Source organism: Triturus cristatus, chromosome 2_1 (genome assembly GCF_964204655.1).
Source record: "Triturus cristatus chromosome 2_1, aTriCri1.1, whole genome shotgun sequence".
NCBI classification, from domain to species: Eukaryota; Metazoa; Chordata; class Amphibia; order Caudata; family Salamandridae; genus Triturus; species Triturus cristatus.
In genome coordinates this window covers 192676088-192696290 of record NC_140581.1, presented here as the reverse complement: position 1 = coordinate 192696290, position 20203 = coordinate 192676088, and the positions used below count along the sequence as shown (strand labels likewise).

Below are 20203 nucleotides of genomic sequence, written 5' to 3'. Positions count from 1 at the left end.
GGAACATCAGGCCTGTCAACTAATAAACCACACCGAACCCCACTAAATGCTTGCAACTGCAAGTGTTTAGAAGTGCGATTTTAGGGATCAAAGTTACTTGTCCATGACGTACTGAGGTGTGTCGCACATGTTCCTAGGAGAATTATAGAGAGTCTGAATGCGGTGGGGGGGGAGGGAGATAGATCGATGCCTCGATATGTCGCCAGCTGGACCAGATCTTTTTGTGCTTCTGTGGGCAGCCCCGTGCTTGGAAGACTACAATTTCGGCGCCCATGCACCTATCCATTGCTTTTTTCCATGACCCTAAACTCGGCGGAGAAGTTGCCTTCCATTTCTGAGCTATGTCCCTTTTGGCCAAAGTTAGGCCCAGGAACAGGAGGTGTTGTCTATAGCGGTTTTCTCCAATCTCTTCCGTACTGTGGAGCAGCAGCAGTCTGGGATCGTGTGGAATGGTCCAAGCCAGGACTCAACCTAGGCAGGATGTAACTTTCTGCCAGAATGGTTGTATCGCTTCACAACTCCACACTGTGTGTAGAAAGGTGCCCTCGGCATCCATGCAACGGACGCACTCGATGACTCCCATCCTCCACAACTGGGATCGAGTGTAATATGCAAGATGAAGATACTTAAATTGTATGAGGCGGTATCGCGAGGAGACCGCCGCGTGCCGGGGACTAGCTAGGGCCTCAGTCCAATCGTCATCTGTCATGGTCGGCACATCGACCTCCCAAGCTGCTCTGGTCTTGTGTAGTGTGTTGCCTATGTGGGTGATCAAGATCTGATAAACTTGTTTAATCTTGTGCGCCCCCATATCCGACATTAATAAACGGCCTTCGAGGGGGTGGAACTCAGGTAAAGCTTCCAATTGGCAAATGTGAGGGTTTAAAGCATGTCGTAATTGTAGATACCTGTGGAACTGTGATTGATGGGAATGAAACTCGGTTTGTAATTGCTGAAAGGATTTAAGGGTACAGCCATAAGAAGAGTTATTTCGAAATATTGGTAGAATTATGAATCTTTTCAGAGAGGAAAGACATTTTCTCTGCTTTAATTTTCGCTTTATAGAACAGAATATGAGAGTGGCTCGCCTCCCTTATCTGAGGTGCAGTAGTCTGTTCTTTATTTCCTTATGGCCCTCCGAAATTGTAATTTAAGGTTGTTTTAAGTTTGCCTGAAAACCTAGGATTGTTTCTGCTTTGCATATGTGCAGAGTGTTGTTCTCTGACTTGCCACCTTTCCTCCAGTGCCTCAAGAAGGGAGAAGTTGTAAGTCGACTGTTAGAGCACAAAAGCCAGGGCCGGACTGGCCGTAGCGGGCAATCCCCCGGTGCGCCGCACGGGTGGGGGCCAGTTTTGGGACCCTGGGGGCCGTTTTTGTTACAGGGCCGTTTTTGCAGCATAGCTGCAAAATCGGCTCTGTAACAAAATCGGCCGAAAACCGGCCCTGGCAAAGTGCTCGGCGGCACCCCCAAGCCTCGAGGGGGCGGCCGAGCACTTTGCCAGGGCCGGTTTTGGTTCCCAGTCCGGCCCTGACAAAAACCAAACATAGATGGGATTATTTTTTAGCCCTGCTCCAACCCAGCAGTGCCTTCGGTTTCTTTGCATGTGGTCATTTCCTTGCACGACAACACAGGCATCGCGTTGTTGTTTGCTGCAGGTTCTTCGAGGGGATTGGTCGGTGACTGCACGCGCACTGGGAAACAGTATCGACAGACCCACAGAGCACGTCTCTGCCTTCTCAAAATGTCCTATCTGACTAAGTGTAATTGGAAATGGTTTCCAAGAAAGAGCGGTAAATCCGGCTTCTTGGGATAGGCAGGGGAAAGGAAAATACCTGTAATGCGGTGACGAATGGAGCAAGTAAAAATAGCATATTAGCAAAGTGAAGCGCTCAAGGGCAAATTAAATCGCTCGAGGCGCGCGCCATTCGAAGAAACATGGCATCTGCGAAGAACCAATGCTGTCCTGGGGTAGGACCTGCCTGACAGAAGTTATATAGAATCAAGCAGCCTAAACGAGAGTCATATGTCAAGGAGACACTAGACTAGAGCATGAGGTCCCTGCCTAATTTACTCGATTTCTCTGGTGCAGACATCATTCTCGCGTTGTCACACGTTGCATCCTTTCACAGGTTACATACAAGCGAGACGTGACTGCGATTTATCGTTTTACAGAATATTCCAGGCAATGTTATCAATTGTAGAAAGCCTTGAGGGAAAATGGAAAGCAGATACCTCCTATGTTGCATAAGAGCCCATTACCCCCAGGTCCCTCCGTCCTCGACACCGTCAGTGACAAATGAGATTTACTATCTCAATGACAGACAAAAGAACAAAGTAATGCTGGACCTACCCCTCCCCCTCCCACTGGGAGTACTTAAGGAGTACTGTCCCAGCATTCCACCTGTTCTTTTTTCTGTCTTACTGACACTGTGGACGCGGCAGGTGCTGGACGCTCCTGCCTTCTTCTGGACTTACTTGGGGGCTGCTGGGTTTCTTAGCTACCGGCGGTCCTCCGTGGATGACCTCTCCCCCCCTGCCGGGCTTGGGGGGAGTGGCGCGGGCTTCTTCATGTCTCTGGTCCACGCGGCGGTGTAATACCACGTTGGATTTATCCTTGCCCGATGGCCGCCCCTCCTGGCCTGCCGGGCTTGCTAGGGGGCGCGGCCGAGCTGCTCCGATTGGTTGTGGCTCCTTCCTCTTCCGGTTTTTCGTCTTGCCTGACTTCCGGTTTATGGTTTTGAGGATGGAAGTCAGGCACCTCGAGGTTCCCGGCTGGGGGAGGCTCGTTAAAACGAGCAGAGGGGGTGAGTACCGCATAGCGGTTGTTATTTCCTTGTCTTTTGACGGTGGTTGGTGTGTTGTTGGCGATGGGGAAACATTCCAGAAAGCGTCATCACAGGGAGAGGTCTTCCTCTTCTTCTAGTGCTTCCAGGTCTCCCTCCCCTGCCAGGTCCAGGCGCCGTGATGCTGGTGCTGATGCGCATATTAAGCGCTTGATCAGGGAAACCTTGACGGAGATGGGTGATGCTGGATCCCGTCGCAGGTGTCCTGCTCCTGTTTCTTCGGACTCCAGTGGCGATGAGTCTGCGTGGTTGGGGGACGAAGAGTTGAAGGGCAAATATGTGGACAAGGATGCTATGACCAGTATTTTGCAGCATGTTAAAGAGAACATGGGGTTCCCTGACGGGGACGCACCTAGTACCTCTAGGGGCCCTTTGTTGCGACAGTTTCAGAGTGCTGCCACTGTCGATGTGCCTGTCCATCCCTTCATCAAAGATGTTTTGAAACGCGAGTGGGCTGATCCTGATCGCATCCTGATTCCGTGATTCATGGCGAAACTCTATCCTCTGCAGGATATGGCTACTGAACTGCCTAATTCTATTCCTATTGATTCTTTTGTGGCGAGTTTGGTGGGGCGTACTTCCCTTGCTGGGGACGCTGTGCTGAAAGATCCGGTTGACAAGAAGGCGGATGTGGCGCTCCGTAAGGTGTATTCTGGTTCCCACCTGGCCTTGAGGGCGGGCATCTACGGGACTTATGTGTCGCAGTCCCTGTTGTCTGACCTGAAGTCCCTCTATCAGTCTATGGATAATGCCACGGACTGTTCTGGTTTACTTGAGCAGATTGAGCGTCAGGTGGAGCTGCTGTCTGATGTCTCCTTTGACGTTGTGCGTGCTTCTGCTCTGTCCGGAGGGGCTTGTGTGGCTGCACGTCGCAGTCTTGTCCTTAAGGACTGGAAAACTGACTCTGCGCAGAAAGCTTGCGCTTTGCGGTTGCCCTTTCAGGGTACGATGTTGTTTGGGGGGGAGTTGGAGGCTACATTACACAAGTTGTTTAAGGAGAAGAAGCATTCTTCTTCTTTTAAAGTCTCTACTGCTGCTCCTGTCCCTTCTAAATCCAAATCTTTCTTTCGCCCTGCTTCTCGTAGACAGTTTGTGAGGGGCCAGGGTAGGTTTGCTTCGGGCCGTGGTCGGGACCGTAAGGCTAAAACCCCTCCTCCTGCCAAACCGCGTTCCTGACTCTTTGGCGGTGGTTCCCGGGTTGTTGGTTGGAGGGCGGCTGCGCTTCTTCCTGGATGCCTGGGTTCAGTCTTGTTCCGACGTCTGGGTGTTGGAAATCATTCGCCAGGGTTATGTTCTGGAGTTTACGGCTCCTCCTCCGGACTCAGGTGTTCGGCCGACTCCTTGGCCTTCGAGTCGTGTGAAGAGGTCTCATCTTTCTCGCGGGATTCTGGACCTTCTTCGAAAGGGTGCCATTCAGGAGGTTCCTCCGGAGGAGAAGGGGTTGGGTTTTTATTCCCTGATCTTTCTGGTCCCCAAAAACACGGGGGGGTTCCGCTTGATTTTGGATCTGCGGGTAATAAACAAATGGGTGGCCAGGATTCCTTTCCGCATGGAGACTTTACAAAGGGTGATTCCTTTGGTACTGCCGGGTCACTTCATGTGTACCCTCGATCTTCAGGATGCGTATTACCATGTTCCGGTCCATCCTCAGTCCCGCAGGTTTCTGCGATTTTGTGTTCAGGAGCGTCATTACCAGTTTATGGTGTTGCCTTTCGGTCTTCTGTCGGCGCCACGGGTGTTTACGAAGGTGGTGGCGCCTTTGGTCGCGTGGCTTCATCTCCGAGGGGTGATGGTTTACCCCTACTTAGACGACTGGTTGATCCATGCTCCGTCTCGGGTCCTGTTGTTGGAAGCCAGGGAGGTGGTGTGCTCGGCGTTGCGGGCCCATGGTTTCCTGATCAACTTGCCCAAGTGTCAGCTGACGCCATCTCAGGACTTGGTTTTCATCGGGGCCCGCTTCCGTTCGGATCTGAACCGAGTGTTCCTCCCCGAGCCTCGGGTGGTGACATTGGTGTCTCTTGCTCATCGTTTCTGGGTGGGGGGTGCCTTTCCGGTGCGCCTTTGGTTGCGTCTTATGGGTCTGATGGCGGCGACTGTTTTTACGGTGGCATGGGCGCGTTTTCATCTACGCCCCCTTTGGGTGTACCTCCTGTCTCTCTGGGATCCCCTGTCCCGCGATTTGGAGGTTCTTGTTCCTGTGTCTCCGGTGGTCCTCCCGGTTCTTCTTTGGTGGTCTGTGAGGGATCATCTGTCTTTGGGTCTGCCCCTGCAGTCTTCTCCTTCTCTGGTCTTGACATCGGATGCCAGCACCTTGGGTTGGGGTGCGACCTTGGGGTCTCGCTCCCTTCAGGGTCGTTGGTCCGCCATGGAGAGTCGCAGATCTTCCAATTGGAGAGAGCTCATGGCGGTGTCCCGGGCTGTGATGGGGTTTCGGGGACTGTTGCTCGGTCGAAATGTGTTGGTGCGGTCCGACAATATGGTGACGGTGGCTTATCTGAATCATCAAGGGGGGATTCGTTCGGCATCTTTAAATGCGATAGTGGTACCCCTGTTTTGTTGGGCGGAGGGCCATCTGCTGTCTCTGACGGCGGTTCATCTTCGGGGAGTGGACAACTTTGTGGCGGATGCCCTGAGTCGGTGCTTTCCGGATTCTCTGGAGTTGTCTCTCACCCCGGTTGCGTTTCGGCTTGTGTGCGGGAGGTTTGAGCGTCCCTTTCTGGGCCTCTTTGCCTCCCGGCACAATGCTCAGCTCCCTCGGTTTTGCTCCCGGTTTCTGCAGGAGGGTTGCTGGGGGGTGGACGCGCTGTCTCTGCCGTGGCCGTCGCGTCTCCTCTATGCCTTTCCCCCCCTGGCTCTGGTTCCGAGGTTTCTGGCCCGTTTGTGTCAGGAGGATCGGGAGGTGGTGGCGGTCCTGCCGTTTTGGCCTCGGAGGTCTTGGTTTCCGACGGTGCGTCTTTTGGCGGTGCAGGGGCCTTGGTTTCTTCCCCTGTCTCCGTCTCCTCTGCGGTCTTCCCCATGCCTGTCTCTTCTCCGGTTGCGGTTGTCGGTGTGGAGGTTGAGAGGCAGGGTTGGAGACGGCGCGGTTTCCCGGAACATTTAGCGGTGGCTCTTCAGCGTTCCCGGCGGCCTTCTACCCTTAAGGCTTATGATCGACATTGGGGTAATTTTGATCGTTGGTGTTCTGCGTTGGGCGTCTCACCTTTGTTCTGTTCCTTGCAGGTTGTCCTTCAGTTTTTGTGGGAGGGTTTCGAGAAAGGTTTGGCTGTTTCTACGCTGCGTGCCCAGTGGGCCGCTGTTCGGGCTTTTCGTTCCCCGTGGGGAAATCTTTCTGATGTTGATGACTTGGTCTCTCGTCTTCTGCGCAGTTTTACTGTTTCTCGGCCTGTGCCTCGCCCTTCCTTTCCCCTGTGGGACTTGCCTTTGGTCCTTCGGATTTTGATTGGTCCTCCTTTTGAGCCTTTGGATGCGGTGGATTTGAAGTTTCTCACCCTCAAGGTGGTTTTCCTGGTGGCTGTCACCTCTGCTCGTCGTCTTGGGGAGTTGGGGGCCTTGATGGCGCGTGCTCCTTTTCTGTCCTTCACGGAGGGTGGGGTGGTGCTCCGCCTGGATTCTTCCTTTGTGCCGAAGGTTTCTTCGCAATTTCACAGGAGCCAGGAGTTGGTGTTGCCCTCCCTGGGCTCTGTCTTGGAATCTCCTGGTGGTCCTCAGTGGTCTTTGTTGGATGTGTGCAGGGCTTTGCGCATTTATCTTGACCGTACTGCGGTTTTTCGCAAATCGGACTCCCTTTTTGTCTCCTTTGGTGCGGCTTCCCTTGGGTGTAAGGCTTCTTCTGTGTCCATTGGCCGTTGGCTGAAGCAAGCCATTTCCTTGGCCTACTCTCTGTCTGGTTCTCCTCCTCCTTTGGGGGTTCAGGGTCGTTCTACGAGAGGGGTGGCTGCTTCTTGGGCGGAGGTTCGGGGTGTTCCTCTCTCTGAGATTTGCAGGGCTGCAACGTGGGCCTCTTCTAATACTTTCATCAGGCATTATCGGCTCCTCAATCTTTTGGGGGATGATGGAGGTTTTGCATTGGGGGTGTTGAGCTCTGTTCGCTCCTAAATGTTTTTTTCTGTTTATTTCCAATAAATCTCTGGGTTTGTTTGCTATCCTGGTGGTTTGTTGTGTTTCTGGTATGAATGCCGGTGTTTGCTTTGGTATTTCTCATTTGTCACTGACGGTGTCGAGGACGGAGGGACCTGGGGGTAATGTCCTATTACTTACCGGTAATCTTCATTACTCCGGGTCCCGTAGTCCTCGACACCGTCATGACTTCCCTCCCTCCCTCCCTGTCTGCCGGCCTTCATTGGGGCTTGGTATTTCAGGTGGAATGCTGGGACAGTACTCCTTAAGTACTCCCAGTGGGAGGGGGAGGGGTAGGTCCAGCATTCCTTCGTTCTTTTGTCTGTCATTGAGATAGTAAATCTCATTTGTCACTGACGGTGTCGAGGACTACGGGACCCGGAGTAATGAAGATTACCGGTAAGTAATAGGACATACATGCCCGGGTTTAATTTTCTTCCATAAATTCAACCCTGCACCTTGAAATATGGCTACCTCCCCAGGGCCACTATCAGGACCCTCTACCAGATAAAATTCGCGCCTTGAACGTGTGTTTGTTTACTTTTGCATGCGCTTGACTCCAATTTCTTAATTTACAAATATGCTGGCGGATGGTGCCAGCCAAATTTCAACATTCTGCAAATGAACTCTGCAGCTTTCTGGGGCGGTATTAAGGTAATATTTTGAAATAAGATGAATGATTGGAGAGTACGCAGTCCCACAGGCCTTGCAGCCTCACAGTCGTGCAGCGTCATCCTCGAATTCAGGCTCTCCCCAAATATCAGCAGAAGTGACGTGGGGGTGGAGAGCAGGGTTATTATTGGCGAACCAAAAGCAACCCTGGTAAAAATATTCAAACCCGCCTAGCTCTCTTCATCTCCTTGCGCACATTTTCTCTTCTCATCCATCCATTTATTCATCCATTCATCCATTCCCTCTCTCGCCTCTATGATTGTTTTCTTTCTCCCTGCCCCTTCTCTTCCTTTCTCGCTTTCGTGAAGCCTCTTCCCCCCCAGCCAGTGTCTGCTGCAATTAACCTCTGTGAGCTGGGGAACTGACAGAGGCACCAGGAGCGACCAGGGCGCTTAGAACCGGCCCTCCAGGGCTCTAACCCACCAGGGGAATGACTGGTGGAATAAAAGGCCTGTCCCACCCGGATGAAGAGTAGTAGGCAGATGGGCTTCCTACCCTGCAGAGACAAGATGGGTTCTGTATGAAAAATGGTGGAAAATGTATAGAAGAGAATGTCGCGCTGAGGAAGCGACCTAGTCCATGCGTCGAGTACAGGGTGAACCCTATAAACAGTAATCATTGCTTTTATACCCTTGACAGCATTCGTCACATGCCAGCCGGGCATCACCTCTAGTCCTACACAGGTGAGAGGAAGGGACAGTCCAATTACTTCTTCTCGGTTACTGCACATGTCCATCAAGGATCAGCCATATCATAATGGTCATTAATGCATGCTTTGTGGGGTAGGGTAGCCAACATCTTTTTGGGTCTAAAGCCGGGCCTTACACCATACACACTTATCTTCACACTGAAGGGTGGGATACAAGCAGAAAATAATTATAAAAATTCCTATTTGCAAAGCGCGAACATATCACCCCTTAGGGTTTCAAGGCACTCAGGGCTGTCGGGGAGCCTAAGTGGGCTATTGCTCAGAGTCACATGATGCTGAGCAGGGTTGCACCAGCTCCGGTATCGAACCGTGAGCTCTGCGTATGGAGTCAGTTGCTCTGGCTGCTGCACCACACCTCTCTCTAATAAACGGTGAAATCTCTCACCATCTTCCTATGAGCTCCCTGTCCTCATTAAGTACATCCCATCACGCAACATTAAAACCCCAAATGTATGGCCTAGTCTTCTGGGAAAGTTAGTGAGAGCAACACAAATCCTAAAGTTCTTCGCATGGATTGAAACCTGAAGCTGAACACCCCTAATGGCATAGCTGCTTTATGTTCCACTCGCTAACCATGACATAAAATAACACAACACTGTCGAACATATGTATTGATGAAGTGCACATTCACTTGGTCATCATGGTGCTTAATAACAGATGCATATTGCAAATCGACTTCAGAGGTAGCTGGCAAAGAAAACACATCTAAAATGTCCTCGTTGAATGGAATCTTCCAACCCAGGTGCCAGGAATAACAACCTTCAGGATCATGGTAGAGGTATCATCCATCCTCTTCAATAGAAGATCAGATCATTCCAATTAAACCAATACATTAGTGGTACCCAACCTGGCACATGCAATATTCATATGTCCTAGTGAACCACCAGATAAACATCTAATGATCACCCCTAGTCATTAAAGGAAAAACAAATATTTGCGTGTCTACAAATGATTGTGCAATATAGTACCACCATTGAGCAATCCTCATATAACAAAGGATATTTAAGTAAGAATTCATTCTGCATAATACTGTTCATCAAGTTGTGCCAATCTGCACTGTACACTTTCCCATTAAAACCACTGTTTATATACAATGCCATCTTAACACTGGGTGAGCTACAAACATCATTACTGGCTTTAACATTAGAGCTCCGAGACTATCCCATTCCATAGATATGCACCATTCACATTCCCAAAAACAAGAAGAGCTCCGGCAATATAGTGCATCATTGGTAGCTGGTGGTTGTGAGGCAGGCTACATTTAGTCAAAATCATGATTTTGTCGTTGTACGCGTCATCACGATTATCACCATGATCTCCCTGGTTTTACATTACAGTAAAACCTCTTAAGCTCAAGGCCTGGCACTTCCATTGAGTTATGAAATAAGTGGCTTCAAAGACCCTCTGTGCCACAGAAAGACTTTCTTAGGTCTCGTCTAGACAGCGCTTGCGCTGTTCTCTTCGAGACACTCTGTATTCAGGATATGGGCATTAAGCTCTGCACATGTTCCACCCATGCATTTTATCGGTTCCTTTTAGTGACTTTTAGAATTCTGTTGATTTCATTGGTTTATTTGTTTTCTAGTCCCGCCTTGTCCCTCTTTAATGCATCCTTCTCTTCACTTGTAACCTCCCATAAGTACAGCCCCTCTTACATGTGTTCTTACTCTATATGTTTCATTAACTGTTAATGAGCACTATTTAGTTAATTTATGCTTTGTTCGTAGTTGCCATAGGAGGCATGACATGCTCTCCTGCTTCAGCAACCTGCCCTCGTGTCTAACTGCATTGTGACTTCCCTCTTAGTACACTGTTTAGTAACAGTGCCCGGATTAAAACGTTTTATATTTTCTTTTTGCAGCACTACACACAGTGCTTCATCTTTAACATTGTGGCCATGCTTTTGTTTGCTTATGCGCGGCTCGTCCAAATCAAATTTATCATCATGACAGCATGTAATGCCGCGCTTTCACTTTCATAGTAGCGCCCACGCCTTGCTTTTTTGCACACCATGCTTAATATGTAAAATGGTGGCCCTGCTTTTGTTTTTTTCTCACCAAAAACAACTTTACAAACATTGATTTATTACCTTTTAACAGCACGCCATTCGAGCTTTCACTTTCATAGTACTGGCTGCGCTTGATAACTTTTACAGTGCAACAGGCCTTCTTAGTTGACAGCATGGGAAGCCGGTCCTCTTGAACAGGTGCTCCCTCTGCCCTTTGATTTGGAGAGAGTAGTACTAATGGCATTTACTTGAATACCTATTTAATTGCAATATGTTATTGAGCAATATGCTGCTCAAAACCTCTATTTTATCTGGCGAACGTGTTATTTGAGGTTTCCACTGAGGCGCATCTTTCGGCTGCTCTCTAATCCATTTAGCAACCTCCGCACTCTATACCTTCCAGCACTGCTGCGTCCCCGCCCGCACTACTCAGCAGCAGAAAACCAGGAGCAGCAGTGCCACCCGGTCACAAACGCTATCTTATAGCAAGAAGATAGGTTGACAACAGCAAGGTAACTGGCACGGATCATCTGCTAAATTTTCTAGTATATTCCCTTTGGTCTGTTTTCCTTATCTATTTAATTTTTTTATTTGTTTATTGAGTAGCTTGCAGCAATAGTACACGAAGCCCCAGAACAAGGCAATACCATCATAGCATGTAATGTTACAAGCAATTTTTTGTTTCCGATCGTTTCATCCTACAAACAATACAGAACAAAGAACAAGCCCACATAGAAAAAAACCCTCTCCCTCACCCCACCCGGCACTTTAGATGATATTACTTTATTCAGTTGTTGAATCCTAAGCATCTTAGCAACACGAGTGGTACCTCTTAAAGGGAGTCCCAATTCCAGCCATCCCTGGCATGGACCATAATAGTACGAAAAAGGGTCACTACAAGTCAGGATGGCTCAGTAAATACATAGTGAGTGGGGCCCAGAAATCTTTGGGCTGCGAGGCCACAGGAAGCTCCTGCGCATAGGTCCCCAGCTGTTCTCTGCAATAAATCAAATTGTTTTCGTTATCTTAGATGTGCTTAATGGTTAAATACCTTACGCCTCCTTCTTCATTTAGCATTAACTTTTTATTTCACATAATACGCTCAAGTTTACATATGTTATTTTTAAAAACACATAATCAAACCAAACCTGACATTTTATGGATAGGTAAAAGTAATTGTCATTTACAACGCCAATAGCTCTAACTCTTGAAAATGGAAGATCTATTGCATTACAAATGCTTGTTGGCTTTTAGCTTACAAGGCAATAGTTAATTGTGAGCCAACAACAGACACAAGTTTCCCCTATTGCGCTGCCTATTTTAAATCCTATGTTTCTTTACGAGATGTTAGAAGTAACAAGAGCTCTTTCAAATGCCCATTACTAAGCTTCAACTTCCTCATTTTTGGTGGTGGCAGTCCTTTGACTTATTCCTAAACACCGCGGCACCCGTACAATCTGGCAGCTTCGGCCTATTCAGGGAGTCGATTTGGCTACTTCTGTGGCAGGTTATCTTGGGGCTGATGTATATCTCCAGGGCTTTAACGGGCAAAGGGGGTAGTAGGTTTGTATGGGAAGCAGAGCCTTCTCCTGTGTCAGATCTCGTTGGAGATCCTTGCAGTCACACGTTCAACTTATTTATAGAGGGAGTGATGGATCAGGTGCAGCACTTGGGATCTGCATGCATCAGTTTTCAGAGGACAGATTTTATCAACATGTGCTGTATCTCAGACATCCAGCACCCGAGGCACTGCTTAAGATTTACTAAAGAATTGGTTGCCGAAATCCTACAGAGAATGACCTTTCAATGTATAAATGGTTCCAGCAATCTCAAGGATGTGCCCTGCAAAACATCTGTACTCCTCGAATCAGGCTTAACTATAGAATATCCTGCATCACGTGGAGACCTTCTTCCATCCAGCATTTAAACTTGAAGTAGTGTGTTTCTCCCTGTGGTTTCTCTTTCTTTCTTTCTGCTTTCGTTGTTTCTTTGTTCAGACACTAGCTCACTGAGCACCTTCATGAAGTGAATAATGCGCAAAATCAGGTCATCTATGAATGATTTAGCACTGGGTGACCCATGAACATGCGGTGTACTAGGGGCGATGGAATCGGCCCCCTTCCATCCGCACTCCGTACCCAAGCAAGCGGCTCTACTCACCGGCCCTAGAGGATGGCTATCCCAGGTCAACCGAGGTTTCATGGTATGTAGATAATTAACTAAGCATAGCGGCCTCGCTACTCCTCGCACCATCACTGGCTCATTCTACCATCAGTAAACAGTGGAGACAAGCAGTGTGCCTTGATGTATCTTGAAAGGCCTCAAGCCTTGACCAGAGGCAGGAGTCGATGATACTGTGTCAGTGAGGTTGACTGTCTTCTATCTTGTCAGCCGCAGTCTGTCCTAATGGGCTGAGGGGCTACACCCCCTCACCTTTTGGCTACTATAAATAATGTCTGTCAGGGTGAGCAAAGGTCAGCCTGACAGGCACTATTTATTTTCAGGTCAGGCAGCCAGGAGCTAGACACGCACTAATTGTGCATGCGCCTTTGTCGAGCTTGAGAAGTCAAATCTCCTGTGATCGTGACATCTTCAGCTTGGCAAAGCACCTGAAAACCCTCCCCCTCGTGATGAGGGGGGCATCCCTGATTGCCTCGGACCTAGGCACTTCAGTTCTAAGCCCCGAAGAGTCCAGGGCCGAGGGCCAATTATTGACACCTTGTCACAGAGTGGGGTCGGGTTAGCAGTCTCACAGACAGAGGCGGTTTCTGTTTGTGGGTGTTGGGGCTCTTCACCCTCTACATTAATAATCAAAACGAAAGTTTTGAAGCAATTCTAAAACTGCTTTTTTTCTTTTTTAAACTTGTACACGCAGTGAATGATCATGCTGTGAGCTGCTGTACACTCCCACTCCCCGTGCTCGCTGTTGCTGTGAACACAGTGATGTGACGCTTGCCCTAAATATACTATAAATACTCTAGACCCAAAGTCTAGAGTATTTGCGGGCTGACCATCTCACAGCCTTAACACCTGTGAGGTCATCAGCTCGGCAAAGACACTGCATCCCTAATGACGTGGGGGTAAAGTTAGCCCTGGGCGTTTAAGCCTCAAGCCATGTGGCGCTAGGCGTCCACGCCAATCAGACGCGTTGGTAAAGGATGTGATAGAGGCTGCAGACTGGAAGCCAAGAAATCGAGTCTGCGGAGTTTGTCATCAGGACCTTTGAAGACACACTGCGCAGACTCGAGGCGTTTGATTTCCGCGCTGCAGTTGGACATCATCTGAGCTCCGGTGTGCCTTCAGATTTACTGCCAGCGAGCAGATTCGTGGGGACGGTGGAATGAAGCATAAGGTGTTGCGCACTGGAGGTTTGTGTGTTTATGTGAAGGAGTCAGCATCGCCTGCCTTGAAGCTTCCCTCCATGTCACCAGGTGAGGTAACAAAAATGCCAGCTCGCCCTGGGCCTTTTGGTTCGTTGCTATTATTAGAGGCCTGTTAAAACGGATGCCACTTTCGTTGCTTGGATAATTATGACCCCCTTTATGCTGTTTGGAGGGTTTTTAAAGACAGCGGCTATGTGTGTTGGACTATCAATGTGGGGTTTGCAGAGACACTAGACAAGTTTCCTATGTTGAACTCTACAAAAATTAGGTCAATGAGCCTGATGACATGAATAAATGACTTTGAATCACTTGGATAACTATTTGTGATGCTCCAAAAAGCAGAATAATGTGTTGCACTGGGGCACTCTCTCATCAGCAAAGAGTTAGAATGGGCGGCACGCATATTGTACACATTTTCCACATGGAGACCGTGCTCAAGCTTTAACCTGCGGGTACCTATAGCGGCTATGCATCAAGACACGATATGTAAGCAAAATAATCCAACCTAGCCCCAACCTTTCTAGACACTCTTTTTTACTATCAACTTTGAGCTGCCTGCCGCGCTCTTCACAAAACCTTTCCATCTCCCTCCCCCCCCCCCCTCCCTGCTTTAGAGCTCATTCACGCCTCCCCATCACCACGCAAACTAATCACTCGCCTGTCCAATTACTACTCCAACCGCGTGCAAGGCTTGGGACGCAGATCTGGGCATTTCCTTGTCAGATTAACAATGGGGTTTTTGCTGTGGCCAGCTTGAACATCTCTCCCCCACCCGGCCTAAACTATAAGCTGAGGCTTATACACTAAGTTTTTACACCGTTTATACCATACTCCATTCAGCTTTTCAAGATGGGGTTAGTCCCCCACCCCCATTGCCTGGGCTGTGGTTTCCAGCAGGCCACTTATCTACACCTGGCATGGCTATGTCCGAAAGTAGCATTTTACCTTGGTATACACACACCATAACTGGCCGTGTGCCGCTCCTCTCTCCCTGGTGGGACTCCTGGGGTATGTGGCAGACACTCCTGGTTCGTCCCGACGCCTCACTGCTATGCTCTTATTACTAGCAAAAGGAGGGTGGCATACACTGGGGGCGTCACCCGGGAGCTTCGCTCAAGGCGTGGCTGTGTGATGTCACCTATTGTCAGGGACAATTGACATACTATTGGGAGCAAATGCCCCTGCAGTCCCAGCCCAAAGACATGTGGGGACCTTTCCTTTCCTTTCTTAGACAACGAAATCCCTTTTGCTGGGACAGAGGAGTCAGATCCAGGGTCTCGCACTGCACAAAACGGGGATTCAATAATAGTTTTAGCCTCTCAGTTGGGCTGCTGCAATAATGCCACTGTTTTAACACACGTGCAAAAAAACAGCACAGCAGAGGTAGTACTGAATTCCTGAGGTACCCACGGTGGGCCAGTACTCAAGTCACACCTTCATGCATCCTATTGACGTATACTTGCCAGTCCTGGCCTTCATTTCATTAATATTCTGGGTATTTCTGTACATAGTATAAAAACTGGAAATGTTTTTTAAAACAGCCGCTATTTTAAGTGGACAGATGTTAATGTCTCTTACCTATTTTCTTGTAGACTGCAGCCAATCTGCGTTCATGGCCTAAAAGCTGTGCCCTCCAGAGTCTGAGGAATATGTGCAGTGGATGGCATGTACCTGGGCGAGGCAAAGTTTGGGATTTTAGTTTGCGTTTGAGCAATAGTGTTTCTCCCATTGTGTTTTCAATCTCTCGGACTTCGACTTTGCACTAAAATCCGATTGAAATACAAACTTCATTGTTTTCTCCCAGCTGGGGATGGTTGGATAATCATGAGGCTTCTATAAAGACTTTTGATTTGAGTAGTTGATGTTCTTTATTGACTTTTACAATAGTTTACTTTTGTCTTCTCTGAGAGCAGCTTGGGGTACCGCAGTCTCCTGCCACCGCCTTTTTTTATGCCGTGTGCGCTTTCTGCGTTGGCAGAGCCGCACACCAGTCTGTGGATGTAAGTTCTGCTTGCGTATTCAAATAAAATGGGCTGGTTTTTATTTAGGGCTGCTTGCTGCATTTTCTAAGTGCTGAACAGTTGGCATGCATGCTTTCACTGTACACTATTGTCTTACTGCACTCCGTGTGTATCCTGCAGATTTGGAGCCTACTGTGTGTTTACTTGCCCTACTTGTTCAGCATATTGTGATCAGTATTAGCATGTAGAGGGTTTTTTAGAGTATATATTTTGATAATGCTATTTGTGCTCAGAATAATATTGGTTTATTTAGTCTGTGCACATCACACACACAAACATGCAGAGTACGTATATTTGTGCGTGACCTGTGCATGAGTACAGTATGTGTGCATATCAATAATGTACAGTTATTTTGATGCTGTGCCTGTATAATGTATAGGGTTTGTACAGTCTGTGGGGCACACTCTGCATGCACATTGTGTTTGCCCAGTTTATGTGTACATTGTCTGTACAGTATAGTGTGAATATATGTCGATGTTGCTAATTTGTTTTCAGTGCATGTTGTATATGTGGCGAGAATATAGTGTCAGCACGCTCTAACAGGCTGCATCATTTTATCTTGTTTTTGTTAAATAACCTTTGCACAGGAAATGGCGACTAGCTTCCCAAAAAAGGCCAAGACCCCTAACGTGAGTCCTCCTCCCCCCACCCTGAGCCAAGCCCAGCCCCAAAACTCTCAAACTTCACCAGCCTCCACTGCTCACTGACCCCATCCCACTCTGTGATGAGTGAGGGACCGCTGCCTCCCCTCATTGGCTGAACCAAGGTCAACCAATGAGGGAAGGCAGCAGTCCCAACTTGTCTGGGATCTAGGAGGCAGAGCTGCGCACATAAGTATGATTTTATTTGTAATGTTTGGTGTGTGCGTGCGTGCGTGTGTACATGAATATTTGGAAGTGAGTGTTGTGAATGGATGTGTGTGTGTGCGTGTACACATGCATGAGTGTGAGTGATTGTGTATGCGTGCATATGGCCCCCCACCCACCTCCTTCCTAAAAAAAACAGGCTGCCACTGTATCTTGTACCAATGTGCAGACTTTTCCCTTTCTCTCCATTTGAAGTAGAAAAAAGATGTAAGGTCCCTGTACTTTCCCAATTGCCAAGCACATCAGTAACAAATAGGAGGCTTCTGAGAGAGCAGCAGAGGGACACAGGTGAAAATTCCCAGCCCTGGTCCCAACATATATCTATATTTGCTGCTAACAGGTTAGGAAAGAGGCAAAAGGTGGGATCCACAGAAAACCATATTGACTTTCTCGGCCTGGTGCTTCCTAGCAACCTCTGAGTCAGGGCTCACAAGCTGGTGCCCACAAGAGGACACATAAAAGTACTATTGCACTCCATTGTCAAAGGATGCTTTTTAGACCATGAATGCATGAGTGCACTTGGTAAAACTACCAATCCTGCAGTTTTCCTTAAACCTGTACATCATTATCTGGGTCACACGTGGCATACAGGAGGTGCATCATTTTTAATGTTTGGTGCGTGCGTGCATGAATATTTGGAAGTGAGTGTTGTGAATGGATGTTATGGAGCCTTAAACATTACTTGCGAGAGGGGCACAGGGGTCTGAAGGAACCCCTGGCCCCCCTCAAAAGTGGTTGCAGTCATTCACCATTCTCCCAACAGGCTCCTCTGAAATCATATCACCCCCAGGTCAGGGGTTCCAAACCACCAGTTCCTTTTTCAATGGTGCCCTGTCCTCAGTGCAGGAACAAGTTGTCATTTGCATTAGGGACAGGACTGGCTTTTAGGTCGAGCCCGAGCAGCGCATGTGCTGCTCTGTGAGGCTTGCTGTATTGAGGTAGGTACTTGAAGCTCAGCCCTTCTCCACCCACATCTTTCATTGGCTTGTGTCATTGTCCACGGTAAACTGTGGCTGTTCATTGGTTAAAAGGCTTAGTAGTCCCTCCTTAGTGCCACCTTGTCTCATTTTGTAACCTCCCATTGCGACACCCCTGTTACATGTGTTGTTGCTTGGTAGGCTTTAGTTACAGCCTCCAAGCACTATTATCTCAAATAGCTTTGTCCTGCCTGCTGCTGCTCTCTCCTAACGCTTTTAAAAGAATTTATAGCATGCATTTGCAATGCAATAGGTCTCACATTTGCGAGAGTTTAAGCTATTGGCATTGTAAATGACAATGCCTTTTATTTATCTGTTTTAAAAACAAAACATAAATAAACATCCCCGCCTGCACCGAGCCACAACAATGCACACTGAGAGTGCCACAGGGGTGACTGTCACAAGGGTCCCAATGGCTCTTCACCTCAAGCCTCCCGCATTCTGAAGCCCTGCTCTCCTGGTACAACCCATTTTTAAATAATAATACAGATAACCTGACTGGTTCCTTATTGATGGCTCAAAGGCAACAACACCACTAGGTGGCGCCAAATACTATGTTTGCTCTTTCCCCAGCGTTCATGTCTTCTTACTTATGAGCTGCTCTTTGGTTCAGCAACTAAACAGAGGTCCTGCAAATGGTTTGGACTCCCACCCTCATAAAAGCATCTCACATGTAGGGTGGCCAACCATCTGCAAATATCATGGACCGTTCGTAATTTGGATCTCACGTCAATTGTCCGTGATGATCCCTTTTACGGACGCCTTTTGTCGGTAATTTTGGGCATTGCAGGGAACAGCACTGTTCCACTGCATGAAGCCTCAACTCCCTGATGGGGCCACCATGCACTCATCCTCAGAGCACAACAGCAGCCCCACCCTGCCCATTGTCATTCTGTATGGGGCTGATTGCCACATACAGAATGACAATGGGCCAGTCTGGGTTATTAAAGCATGTGGAGGGCCTCCTCCTGCCTCGGTCTAGGGCAGAACAATCCAGTTCATCAAAAGAAGGCGGTGAAAGAAGTTAAAAAGAAGGGGTTAGAGTTCTATCACAGTCTAATCATTTTAGAACTGATGCATTTTCGATATTATATTCAACGAAGCCATGGTTGCTGCTTTTTTATTTTAGGCAACTAACAACCATTGACAAAGCCAATAGTTCTGGCTTGTTGTAGATGTAATATTACTTGATGTGTGATATATCTGGATACAATGACAGAAGAGGCAAAATACCAGTCGGGCAGTACACTATACTAAGCACAGATTTTTAGCTTAGGTGTTTTAAGTCACGCCCTTAATTACATCGAACACCCCCTTTGGAGAGACTCACCATTTTTTTCATACCACTTAAAGCTCTAGAAACAACACCATGTCACAGTCACCTCTCGTCCTGGCACTGTGCATCAAGCATAACTCATGACTTCCACTTTTTCAGATTGCCTATGTGCAGGGGCATAGTGAACTCTACCCCGACCCCACCCCTTTAGGAGCTACAGCAAGTGTGAATTTCTTGATGGGCCTCTTCTGTCTGCAACTCTGCAGACAAAGGCTCAGCTCATAATGAATATGAAAAGGTGGGCGAGTGAGTAAGTAAAGGGATGGCTGAATAGATTAGTGAAAGGGTATATGGATAAATGAAAGGGTGGATGGATGAATAATGAGAGAAAGGATGGATGGATGGATGGATGGATGAGTGATTGGAAGGATAGATGAGAGAAAAGGTAAATAGATGGATGTTTGGGTGGAAGGGTAGCTGGATGGGTAAAGGGGTGGATGGATGAGTGAAAGGATGGATGGATGAGTGTAATGGTGGATGATGGGCAAGTGAATGGGTGGATGGATGAGTGAAATGTTGGATTGATTGATGAACTGATCAATGAAAGAGTGAATGGGTGGACGGATTAGTGAAAGGGAGGATGTAAGGATGGATGAGAGAGTGAAAGGGAGGGTAGATGGACAAAAGGATGGATAGACGAGTGAAGGAGTGAAAGGGTGGATGGATGAGATAAAGGCTGTATGGATGAGTGAAAGAATGGATGAGTGATAGGGTCAATGGATTGATTCATGAGTGGATGAGTGGATGGATGGATGGATGGATGGAAGGATGGTTAAGTCTAAGGGCTGATGGAGAGAGAAAGGGAGGGTGGATTGATGGATGACTGAAAGGGTGAATGGGTGGAAGGATGAGTAACTGGGTGGATGGATCAGTAAGTAAAAGGATGGCTGGATGGGTGAAAGAGTAAATGGCTGGATGGGTGAAAGAGTGGATGGATGAGTGTACGGATGGATAGGCTGAAAAGGTGGATGGATTGATAATGGATGGATGGATGAGTGAAAGGGTGGATGGAAGGATACATGATGGATAGGTTTGCAAATGGTTGAATATGTTTGGATATGGATGGGCTTACTTATATACTATTGCACTACCTCCTCTGATGTGTCTGTAAAACTTACCTTTTGTCCCGAAGTTTTGTCCTGAATTTTGACTCTTTGTCCTGAACTTTTACACTCACCATCCTGAATTTGCACCCATGCCAGTTGGTCACCCTTCTCACATGCCTGCCCCGAAGAAGTCCTGGACCATGTAACAGCATATTAACGCAATAT

General features: G+C 48.1%; 1 protein-coding gene across 2 annotated transcripts in view; it reads right to left on the bottom strand.

The window, feature by feature from the left end:
• MAPK4 (mitogen-activated protein kinase 4) overlaps positions 1-20203 on the bottom strand; it is a 423340-nt gene that overhangs the window by 358628 nt on the left and 44509 nt on the right. The window contains exon 2 of one of the 2 annotated variants that reach the window (XM_085629761.1): positions 11179-11346. The exons of the other annotated variant lie outside the window; for it this stretch is intronic. The gene's annotated coding sequence lies outside the window, so the exon portion shown is untranslated. The remainder of the gene's footprint in view (positions 1-11178; positions 11347-20203) is intronic. 2 annotated transcript variants of the gene reach the window in all.